The sequence below is a fragment of the Dendrobates tinctorius genome, unplaced genomic scaffold (assembly GCF_039654945.1).
Source record: "Dendrobates tinctorius isolate UK_male_01 unplaced genomic scaffold, ASM3965494v1 ptg000265l, whole genome shotgun sequence".
Lineage (NCBI taxonomy): Eukaryota > Metazoa > Chordata > Amphibia > Anura > Dendrobatidae > Dendrobates > Dendrobates tinctorius.
Genome location: NW_027361932.1, coordinates 12997891 through 13009975, shown reverse-complemented (window position 1 = coordinate 13009975; position 12085 = coordinate 12997891). Strand labels below are relative to the sequence as shown.

General features: G+C 49.2%; 1 protein-coding gene across 1 annotated transcript in view; it reads right to left on the bottom strand.

Moving 5' to 3' along the window:
- YDJC (YdjC chitooligosaccharide deacetylase homolog) overlaps window positions 1–2366 on the bottom strand; it is a 42958-nt gene extending 40592 nt beyond the window's left edge. Inside the window, exon 1 of the mRNA XM_073559129.1 lies at window positions 2214–2366. The gene's annotated coding sequence lies outside the window, so the exon portion shown is untranslated. The remainder of the gene's footprint in view (window positions 1–2213) is intronic.
- Between the last annotated feature and the right edge of the window lie 9719 nt (window positions 2367–12085).

The following is a 12085-nucleotide window of genomic DNA, read 5'->3' as shown; positions in this document are numbered from 1 at the left end:
CGGCGAAAACCGGATGAAACGCATGGCCATCCGGCTCGATCCGGCTCTAATGCAAGTCAATGGGGGGGGAAACCGGATCCGGCATTGCATTTCGCCGGATCCGGTTTTTGTCAAAAGCGCCGGATCGCGCCTCACGGCGAAAACCTGATGTGTGAAAGAGGCCTTACACAGGGCGGTTCTACAGTATAGCGGCTGTATATCACACAGGGCGGTTCTACAGTATAGCGGCTGTATATCACACAGGGCGGTTCTACAGTATAGCGGCTGTATATCACACAGGGCGGTTCTACAGTATAGCGGCTGTATATCACACAGGGCGGTTCTACAGTATAGCGGCTGTATATCACACAGGGCGGTTCTACAGTATAGCGGCTGTATATTACACAGGCGGTTCTACAGTATAGCGGCTGTATTTCACACAGGGCGGTGCTACAGTATAGCGGCTGTATATTACACAGGGCGGTTCTACAGTATGGAGGCAGTATATTACACAGGGCGGTGCTACAGTATAGCGGCAGTATATTACACAGGGCGGTGCTACAGTATAGCGGCAGTATATTACACAGGGCGGTGCTACAGTATAGCGGCTGTATATTACACAGGGCGGTGCTACAGTATAGCGGCTGTATATTACACAGGGCGGTGCTACAGTATAGCGGCTGTATATTACACAGGGCGGTGCTACAGTATAGCGGTAGTACTGTATATTACACAGGCGGTTCTACAGTATAGCGGCTGTATTTCACACAGGGCGGTGCTACAGTATAGTGGCTGTATATTACACAGGGCGGTTCTACAGTATGGCGGCAGTATATTACACAGGGCGGTGCTACAGTATAGCGGCTGTATATTACACAGGGCGGTTCTACAGTATAGCGGCAGTATATCACACAGGGCGGTTCTACAGTATAGCGGCAGTATATCACACAGGGCGGTTCTACAGTATAGCGGCAGTATATCACACAGGGCGGTGCTACAGTATAGCGGTAGTACTGTATATTACACAGGCGGTTCTACAGTATAGCGGCTGTATTTCACACAGGGCGGTGCTACAGTATAGCGGTAGTACTGTATATTACACAGGCGGTTCTACAGTATAGCGGCTGTATATTACACAGGGCGGTGCTACAGTATAGCGGCTGTATATTACACAGGCGGTTCTACAGTATAGCGGCAGTATATCACACAGGGCGGTGCTACAGTATAGCGGTAGTACTGTATATTACACAGGGCGGTTCTACAGTATAGCGGCTGTATATTACACAGGGCGGTGCTACAGTATAGCGGCTGTATATTACACAGGGCGGTGCTACAGTATAGCGGCTGTATATTACACAGGGCGGATTTAATAATCCTCTCACAGGCACATGGCTGGTAACGGTGGGATACAGCAGCTGGGCCACGTATAACAAGTTACATAACAGCCCGCACGTGTATCCATGACGGAGATCAATGTCCAAGGCTGAAGTTGCACGCGCAACAGGGCAGCGCCAGGCGGGACCCCGGGCACACAGCATGCCATCCGTACAGAGCCGCTGCCCGGGACCCCGGGCACACAGCATGCCATCCGTACAGAGCCGCTGTCCGGGACCCCGGGCACACAGCATGCCATCCGTACAGAGCCGCTGTCCGGGACCCCGAGCACACAGCATGCCATCCGTACAGAGCCGCTGTCCGGGACCCCGGGCACACAGCATGCCATCCGTACAGAGCCGCTGCCCGGGACCCCGAGCACACAGCATGCCATCCGTACAGAGCCGCTGTCCGGGACCCCGGGCACACAGCATGCCATCCGTACAGAGCCGCTGTCCGGGACCCCGGGCACACAGCATGCCATCCGTACAGAGCCGCTGTCCGGGACCCCGGGCACACAGCATGCCATCCGTACAGAGCCGCTGTCCGGGACCCCGGGCACACAGCATGCCATCCGTACAGAGCCGCTGTCCGGGACCCCGGGCACACAGCATGCCATCCGTACAGAGCCGCTGTCCGGGACCCCGGGCACACAGCATGCCATCCGTACAGAGCCGCTGCCCGGGCGCAGAGTGACACTGGAGCACGGAGCCGCTGCAGGGCGGCGCAGCGAAGCCAAGGACATAGCGGCATGGAATATAGGGAGGGTGAGATTAGGTTGGAAGACACCAAAACCCCGGGGGAGATCAGGGAGTGAGGAGTCTCCCGCCCGCTGTCGCCCTGCCCCCGCCGCTGCTCACCTCCCGGTGCACTACACTGCCGCCGGCGCTCCGTCCGCTCTCCGCGAATCCTTCATTTCCTCAACGACAGGACTGTATCTGTCTAGGACCCGCCCCTGTCGCTGATGTCACCCGTTGCCCCGCCCCTGGGCAGGCTTACGCCCTGTGCTGTCAGACGGGTCCCGGCACAGTGAGCTCTTTGCTGAGGGCGGCGCTGTCTGTATCCAGGCTGGTAACATATAGATAAAAGTGGGTGAAAATTCAGCAAAGGTTCCAGTCACAAGATCAGTGCTGCTAGAGCTATATGTAATCCGCCTTGTCACAGCAAGAGCACGATACCAGTCACTTCATGGAGAAGGATACCAGTCACTTCATGGAGAAGGATACCAGTCACTTCATGGAGAAGGATACCAGTCACTTCATGGAGATGGATACCAGTCACTTCATGGAGAAGGATACCAGTCACTTCATGGAGATGGATACCAGTCACTTCATGGAGAAGGATACCAAGCACTTCATGGAGAAGGATACCAGTCACTACATGGAGATGGATACCAGTCACTTCATGGAGATGGATACCAGTCACTTCATGGAGAAGGATACCAGTCACTTCATGGAGAAGGATACCAAGCACTTCATGGAGAAGGATACCAAGCACTTCATGGAGAAGGATACCAGTCACTTCATGGAGATGGATACCAGTCACTTCATGGAGAAGGATACCAGTCACTTCATGGAGAAGGATACCAGTCACTTCATGGAGAAGGATACCAGTCACTTCATGGAGAAGGATACCAGTCACTTCATGGAGATGGATACCAGTCACTTCATGGAGAAGGATACCAGTCACTTCATGGAGATGGATACCAGTCACTTCATGGAGAAGGATACCAAGCACTTCATGGAGAAGGATACCAGTCACTACATGGAGATGGATACCAGTCACTTCATGGAGATGGATACCAGTCACTTCATGGAGAAGGATACCAGTCACTTCATGGAGAAGGATACCAAGCACTTCATGGAGAAGGATACCAAGCACTTCATGGAGAAGGATACCAGTCACTTCATGGAGATGGATACCAGTCACTTCATGGAGAAGGATACCAGTCACTTCATGGAGAAGGATACCAGTCACTTCATGGAGAAGGATACCAGTCACTTCATGGAGAAGGATACCAGTCACTTCATGGAGATGGATACCAGTCACTTCATGGAGAAGGATACCAGTCACTTCATGGAGATACCAGTCACTTCATGGAGAAGGATACCAAGCACTTCATGGAGAAGGATACCAAGCACTTCATGGAGAAGGATACCAAGCACTTCATGGAGAAGGATACCAGTCACTACATGGAGATGGATACCAGTCACTTCATGGAGATGGATACCAGTCACTTCATGGAGAAGGATACCAGTCACTTCATGGAGAAGGATACCAAGCACTTCATGGAGAAGGATACCAAGCACTTCATGGAGAAGGATACCAGTCACTTCATGGAGATGGATACCAGTCACTTCATGGAGAAGGATACCAGTCACTTCATGGAGAAGGATACCAGTCACTTCATGGAGAAGGATACCAGTCACTTCATGGAGAAGGATACCAGTCACTTCATGGAGATGGATACCAGTCACTTCATGGAGAAGGATACCAAGCACTTCACGGAGAAGGATACCAAGCACTTCATGGAGAAGGATACCAAGCACTTCATGGAGAAGGATACCAGTCACTTCATGGAGATGGATACCAGTCACTTCATGGAGAAGGATACCAGTCACTTCATGGAGAAGGATACCAAACACTTCATGGAGAAGGATACCAGTCACTTCATGGAGAAGGATACCAAGCACTTCATGGAGAAGGATACCAGTCACTTCATGGAGATGGATACCAGTCACTTCATGGAGAAGGATACCAGTCACTTCATGGAGAAGGATACCAGTCACTTCATGGAGATGGATACCAGTCACTTCATGGAGAAGGATACCAGTCACTTCATGGAGATGGATACCAGTCACTTCATGGAGAAGGATACCAAGCACTTCATGGAGAAGGATACCAAGCACTTCATGGAGAAGGATACCAAGCACTTCATGGAGAAGGATACCAGTCACTACATGGAGATGGATACCAGTCACTTCATGGAGATGGATACCAGTCACTTCATGGAGAAGGATACCAGTCACTTCATGGAGAAGGATACCAAGCACTTCATGGAGAAGGATACCAAGCACTTCATGGAGAAGGATACCAGTCACTTCATGGAGATGGATACCAGTCACTTCATGGAGAAGGATACCAGTCACTTCATGGAGAAGGATACCAGTCACTTCATGGAGAAGGATACCAGTCACTTCATGGAGAAGGATACCAGTCACTTCATGGAGATGGATACCAGTCACTTCATGGAGAAGGATACCAAGCACTTCATGGAGAAGGATACCAAGCACTTCATGGAGAAGGATACCAAGCACTTCATGGAGAAGGATACCAGTCACTTCATGGAGATGGATACCAGTCACTTCATGGAGAAGGATACCAGTCACTTCATGGAGAAGGATACCAAACACTTCATGGAGAAGGATACCAGTCACTTCATGGAGAAGGATACCAAGCACTTCATGGAGAAGGATACCAGTCACTTCATGGAGATGGATACCAGTCACTTCATGGAGAAGGATACCAGTCACTTCATGGAGAAGGATACCAGTCACTTCATGGAGAAGGATACCAAGCACTTCATGGAGAAGGATACCAGTCACTTCATGGAGAAGGATACCAAGCACTTCATGGAGAAGGATACCAGTCACTTCATGGAGAAGGATACCAAGCACTTCATGGAGAAGGATACCAGTCACTTCATGGAGATGGATACCAGTCACTTCATGGAGAAGGTTACCAGTCAATTCATGGAGAAGGATACCAGTCACTTCATGGAGAAGGATACCAGTCACTTCATGGAGAAGGATACCAGTCACTTCATGGAGAAGGATACCAAGCACTTCATGGAGAAGGATACCAAGCACTTCATGGAGAAGGATACCAGTCACTACATGGAGATGGATACCAGTCACTTCATGGAGAAGGATACCAGTCACTTCATGGAGAAGGATACCAAGCACTTCATGGAGAAGGATACCAGTCACTTCATGGAGATGGATACCAGTCACTTCATGGAGAAGGATACCAGTCACTTCATGGAGAAGGATACCAAGCACTTCATGGAGAAGGATACCAAGCACTTCATGGAGAAGGATACCAAGCACTTCATGGAGAAGGATACCAGTCACTTCATGGAGATGGATACCAGTCACTTCATGGAGAAGGATACCAGTCACTTCATGGAGAAGGATACCAAGCACTTCATGGAGAAGGATACCAGTCACTTCATGGAGAAGGATACCAAGCACTTCATGGAGAAGGATACCAGTCACTTCATGGAGATGGATACCAGTCACTTCATGGAGAAGGATACCAGTCACTTCATGGAGAAGGATACCAGTCACTTCATGGAGAAGGATACCAAGCACTTCATGGAGAAGGATACCAGTCACTTCATGGAGAAGGATACCAAGCACTTCATGGAGAAGGATACCAGTCACTTCATGGAGAAGGATACCAAGCACTTCATGGAGAAGGATACCAGTCACTTCATGGAGATGGATACCAGTCACTTCATGGAGAAGGTTACCAGTCAATTCATGGAGAAGGATACCAGTCACTTCATGGAGAAGGATACCAGTCACTTCATGGAGAAGGATACCAGTCACTTCATGGAGAAGGATACCAAGCACTTCATGGAGAAGGATACCAAGCACTTCATGGAGAAGGATACCAAGCACTTCATGGAGAAGGATACCAGTCACTTCATGCAGATGGATACCAGTCACTTCATGGAGAAGGATACCAGTCACTTCATGGAGAAGGATACCAGTCACTTCATGGAGAAAACCCACATATGTGAGGCATGATTCTGCGGGATGCAGTGACCAGCAGGAGGCAGAGCAAGAGTTACAGGGTTTATTACAGGGGATACTCCACGCGGGGAAAGAATGAGTTATGAGAGGAGTAAAACTTTATGAAACGGATAAACTTATCAGTCTGATGGTTTCCGGGCTGTGAAAACTTGAAATCCCACGGTGGAGCCGCATGTGACGCGTGAAGTCTCTGGCGTGATCCTGAAGAAAGTTGAGGCACTGTCTCCTGACGAAAGCGGCGTATCCTGGCTTCACTTTTAGACCGTGTCTTTGAAGGCCACTCAACACCTGCTCCAGTCTTTGTAGATGGTCCTCAAACGAAGCGGCATAAACTATGATGTTGTCTAAATAGATGAGCATGGCTTCAAAGTTTAAATCACCTAAACGCCTCTCCATCAACCGTTGAAAAGTTCCAGGGATGTTGGCTAAACCGAACGGAATCTGGTTGAATTCATACAATCCCATGGGAAGTATGAAGGCTGTGTTTTCCCGGTCCCGCTCAGACATCGGTACTTCCAGTGCCGATACATCGGTACAGTCCAGTGGCTAGATCGGATGATAATAAGAATTTGGCATTTCCTAGTGCAGACAAGGATTCTTCCACCTGTGTAACGGATAGGAATCTTGCATGGTGCAGGCACTGAGTTTGCGATAGTCTACACAAAAACACAGTGTGCCATCCTTCTTTCATAATAGCACAATTGGGGCGGCCCACGGACTTTGAACCTCCCTTATGACACATCTCTGTAGCATCTCAGCATACCTTTCACCTCTTGATATAGTTGCGGCAGAATTTGTCGGTACCGCTCTCATGGGTGCGGCATTCCCAGTTGGAATCTTGTGTGTGATTGCTGTAGTGCAGCCGAAATCATCCTCATGACGTGCGAATACATCCTGATATCGCCCCAGTAGCGCTTCCACCTGCTGGATCTGTAGAGGAGTAAGGTCTGTCAGCTCGGTCCGCATCTGCTCCAATATACAACGCCCTTCTAGTATATGCTGAGATTCTGGTGTCAGAGACGTATCCACAGCCAAGGTCCAAGGGTCTTGGACCCGTAGAAGCGAGTAATTGAGAAACGACCATTGTCTGGCACCTCCCTCCCCTAGCATTCCTCTAACATCCTGCATGTCCACATATCTATTGATGGAATTCATGTGAAATAAAAATGCACAGTTTTTCAGCTTTATTGGTGAGTGCTGCATATTTCTCCTTTTTAAGGTCCACAGGGTCTCCCAGCTTCACCGTCAACTGCATGGCCTGAGGTGGTATCAATTCTTCTGGCAAGCCCATAATCCGAGCCATTTCACTTCTGGGAGATAGCGTGATGTTACCTTCTCCCAAATTGACACAGCGTACTGGGACCGTCCCGTCGCGTACTATGGCTGGCGTTCGTGCCACAAGGAGCCCTGCGGGTAATTGTTCTGCAGTAGCTGGCTTGATCTGGATCTCAACTCTTTCTAGAGGGGTGCAAGCCCATAAACTCAGGGTAAGCACGGTCTGTCCTGGTGGCAAAACGAGTTTAGCAGAGGCTGGGACAATTACCTTTACCAACATTCCTCCGTCACTGAAGGATCCCTGAGCTTGAGTCACGTGGATTAACTGTTGGAACTCTCTTCTTTGGGGAGTGTGCGGGCTCCATTGCTTCAGGGTTACATCTGAGGATTCATTGATGAGGAGACTCCCAAACTCCTTCAGCACGTTCATCCCCAGGGTGACGGCATGTCCGTTACCTGCTTCTCCAATGGTCAACACCACTCCCTTCTGACCCAGATCTTTGCCACAGATGTTTATTTGCATCCAGACCACCCCTGCGACCGGAATGGGCAAGTGATTGGCAGCTGTCAACTTTATCACTGGGCCCCACTCAGGCTGAAAGTAAGTTTCAGGCATCATAGTCACCTGCTAGTCAGTTTCCACCAGACAGCATACTGCTCGACCGTCCATTTCGGCCCAGACGAGAGGGCTGTTAGAGACTAGGTTTGTGGGACTTCTGTTACTCCTATGTGACTTGTTCAGGCTTCGGGCGGCGTCCCCCAGACTCGGAGCCCTCTAGTTTAACGGACGGCGTTGAGGGGGCCTACCCTGTCGTCGGCACTCCTGAGCCAAATGTTCAATTTCTCCACAATTATAAGGGGTCTCTCAACGGAACATTCTTGTTTTGCGGCGAGGTTCAGGGCCATCTCTGCCCCCTGGTGTATTTGAGGTACCTACTGACCTCTTTTTTGCATCAGCCAACTCTCCTCGAATATCCTGGATTTCCTTCCGCAATTCCTTCACCCATTGTAGTTCGGTGATCATGTTTACAGATACCTCGCCACTCCGGACCTTCCATACCGGGCTGTCACCCCCTGCTCTTGCTCGCGTGTGTGTGCTTCGCTTCCTATCTCAAAAAAGATCATGCAAGGATTTACCCGCAAATGCTCCAGCAAAGCCTGTTTCGTCAGCACGTCCTGCAAGCCTGTCAACAATTGGCCCCGCAACAATACGTCAATAGGTCCTACGCCTATGCTGTCTTTTCTAATGATAGCAGTATGGATCTCCTGAAGTGCGTTTATATACTGAGTCACCGTCTCCCCCTCCCTTTGCATACGGCTAAATAGACGCATCCTTAACTCCCCTATGTCCGTGGGGTCCGCATGGGTTTCCTCCGAGATTTGTAGCAGCTTGTTAAAGGTGTCTCACTCTCTGGGGGGTCGTAACATAACTGAATCTCTGGCTTCTCCATCTAGAGCCATCATGGCCACCTCGGCTTCTAATGCAGGGGTCATGGGGTGCATCCTCAACATCCCCCTAATGCGCTCAGTCCAGCTCCATAACATGGTATTATTCCCCATAAATTTAGGGAGATTGTTCAACATTGCCCCCAGAGAGATACTGGACCTAGGGCTCACACCAACTGCTTGGTCTGCCGCCTCCGTGCTGTTAGACTGCATCCTGCCAACTACGCCAAGTGTGAGATAGCAGGTATGCGTGATGCAGTGACGAGCAGGAGGCAGAACAAGTATTAAAGGGTTTATTACAGGAGACACTCCACGCAGGGAGAGAATGAGTTATGAGGGGAGTAAAACTGAGTATTATATCAGGGTAAGGACAAATGTTTATGAAGCGGGTAAACAGTCTGATGGTTTCTGGGCTGTGAAGTCTCTGGCGTGATCCTGAAGAAAGTTGAGGCACTGTCTCCTGACGAAAGCGGCGTAGCCTGGCTCTCCCAGGCGAGGTCCTGCGTTCCCGGGGCGATGTATGTGATATGGCGTAGTCTGTGGTACCGCCAGAGCGTGACGTAGTTCAGCGGCGGAGGAGGGGGTGAAGCTACCGGCTCTGTATGATTCGCATGGTCAGACTTAGGCCACACGCCTGCGGCAGTCAGCGGAACGGTGCAGGAAGAATTCTTAGTGACGGGTGAGCGGGCACACAGCTACACGATGCTCACAGTCAGTGTGCGCATAGGCTGGGAAAATACTGCACGGGCCTGGGCTGTCACGTTGCTCTACAGAGAGTGAATCAACCTTCTCCTGCTGCACACTCTGTCTTCCCGCCAAGTTTCTCGCTTTCCCACGCACCGTCCCTTTTATGCCTGCCTGATACGCCCCCTACTGTCGAGTGCAAAGGTCTGTCCGGGTCAGAAAGCTTTCCCCCCGGCAACAATGGTGACAGCCCCGATAGTTGCGGAACCGACACGAGAGAGGTGCCACCGGCCCGGTCCATCTTCCTACAGCTATCCCAGTTAAGCACAAATAAATTCCCCAATCGTAGGAGGAAAAAGTACAGCACAACTCAAATTTCAACTAATACACCCAAATCCCTCTGTCAGGACAATTAAGCAAGAACTAGGGATAAAAAGAGTTTTTGCAAACCAAATAAATTTTATTACAATAAAATTAATTAACAGAGCATTACTGCTAATGCAGGCGAAAAAAGAGGCATAAATAACAACAATTACACCTTACATATGAAATAATCCATATTAAATCAGCTCAAGCACAAAAAACAACCCCCGTTTAAATTTGTAACCCAATATAGGCATTTAACCTCAAATGAAGAAACAAAAGGGTAAAGTGTCTAGTGCTGGAGAAAGTGCACTGGTGCTGTATTGCATAAGGGATTAACCTATTAGCATAAGTATAAAGTAGTGCGCACACTAACAGGGATTAGCCTATTGTCATAGGCACGAAGTACACAAAAAGGTTAAACAATATAAGGTGCTGTAATCACAGAACTTACATGGAATATAAGAGTGCTGCCCCAGCCTGCCGCCCCTATGCACGTTACGCCGCAGATTCTTCAGGTGCATGTGCCTAAGGCCTGTTTCACACTTCAATTTTTTTGTGTCAGTTAAAATCCGCCAAAATGGCAGAAAGCGGATCCGTTGATAACTGATGTGAACGGATGTCACCGGACCGTTTTTTTGACGGATCCGATGAATGAAGAATTTTAAAGGAACCGCAGCCGAGAGAGAGAGATTTTTTTTTCCAGGTGCCAGAACAGACTTTAGGGTTAAATTTCCGGCTGAATGAAGTCTTTCGGGCATGCGCAGTGTGAAGTGTGGATCCTGCCGCCCGAAAAAACGTTACATGCTCCGTTCGGGCATGTCGGTGGACGGCAAAGTTTTGGCGGATCCGCAAAAAAACGGATCCAACGGATGGCCATCCGTCAAGATCCGCCGGTAATGCAACTCAATGGGAAAAAAAAACGCATCCGCCAAACAAAATAGCGGATCCGTTTTTTTTGCAAAACGGCGGATCTTGACTGATGGACAAAAACTGAAGTGTGAAACAGGCCTAACGGTGACCACGGATGGGTACATCAGCCATAGAGCCCTGTTGTCAAGAAACGTGTGCGACAAGTTAGTTACAGTATATGCCAGGTTACATTGTATGTCAGGCTACAGTATATGTCAGGCTACAGTAAATGTCAGGTTACAGTAAATGTCAGGTTACAGTTTATAATATATCAACCCCTGCCATGAATTAAGCAGGAAAAAAGGCATAGGTCGAATCAATACATTCGTAAAATCAATAATTTATTGAACATAGACAAATGTTAAAATAAAACAAGGAAATTTCACAGAAAACGCCAGAGACAATAAGTACACCAGAAAGTATGGGGAACAGGGTAATGTAACCCAAACGTCACTTATTGGATCAAAAATAAATAGTAAAAGCACCTAATGCTAAAAATGAGAATTGATTTAAATAAATGTGCAATACACAAAAAGTGATTTGTGCTAAAAAGTCAAGGATTGCTCACGGATAATGCTGTCAGGAACACCGCACTACACTCGCTCACTGAGCCAGTGCGCATGTCCTGAGTACAAAAAACCGTGTTCAAAGATACCTGTGGAGCGGGGCAGCAGCGGTGACAATGCGTGCTTCAAACTATCAGGACCTGAAGCATGTGACTGCTAGGGGTGTGGCCTAAGCTCCACAGAGCTAGGAGCTGCAGGGAAACTCCTAGAAAGGTAACTACGGGTCAAGTTACCAAGGGGCATAGACAGGGGCAGAAACCAGATCAAGCCGGGGTCAATGCACGAGATAGCAGGACAGTACCAAAGGGTTAGAGCAGATAGTCAGGACGTAGCAATAGATGAGAAAACCAGAACGGGCAATAGACGGTGCAATAGGGGCAAACGGTAGCGGAGTAACAAGAGCCAAGCCAGGAGGTCAGAACCAGAGAAGACAATAGTACCTAAAACGTGAGACGGAGTTCAGAGTGAGGGGACAGGCCGGGCCATACACGGGAATCAAGCAAGCAATGCAGAATACACGCACACCAGGGGGGTCGGTCAGACACACAGCCAGAATAACAGTATAGCTGACAGAGAATGGTACTCTGGAGTGAGTATAAATACCCCTCCCAGATCCAAAGAGAGGCCGGCAAAAGTTAACCCTGTGAGAACAGGACATTAACCATG